This window comes from Austrofundulus limnaeus, unplaced genomic scaffold, assembly GCF_001266775.1.
Source record: "Austrofundulus limnaeus strain Quisiro unplaced genomic scaffold, Austrofundulus_limnaeus-1.0 Scaffold2093, whole genome shotgun sequence".
Taxonomy (NCBI): domain Eukaryota; kingdom Metazoa; phylum Chordata; class Actinopteri; order Cyprinodontiformes; family Rivulidae; genus Austrofundulus; species Austrofundulus limnaeus.
In genome coordinates this window covers 19307-19885 of record NW_013954495.1, presented here as the reverse complement: position 1 = coordinate 19885, position 579 = coordinate 19307, and positions in this window count along the sequence as shown.

The window sequence follows — 579 nt, the reverse complement described above, 5'->3', positions numbered from 1 at the left end:
GGACTGAACAAAGGGCGCGCTCACGGTCGGACGCGCGTTCACATTCTTAAAGGCACAGTACATGAAATTCACCACAGTTGCAAATAAGAATTTCCAGTTTACTCTATCAAACGCCTTTTCTGCATCTAAAGACAGAATAGCCATTCCAATGTTTTTACTGTAAGAATAATCTATTAAATTAAATAATCTGCGTGAATTTGTAGATGAGTGCCTTCCCTTTATAAAACCTGTTTGGTCAGGATGAATTATGAAAGGAGTTATCTTCTCCAATCTTTTGGAGAGGGCCTTACAGATTATTGTAAGATCAACATTAATATTAATATTAATGCATTCTAGAGATTCTTGATGATACGGACCATTATTTAGAAGTGGAACAATTAATTCCAGAGGGGATTCAAAAGCAGGCCACAAGAAGCAGGTTTGTAGAGGAAAAACTGAGATTTACTCACATAGTATACAAACTGACAGACATTTCAGGGGGGAAAAAATCTGTAAAAAAGTGAACTGTATGACAGGATTTTGCAGGAACAGACCCAGGGTGCAGGCAGGCTCAAAAATAGAACAAAAGATTTATTAAGT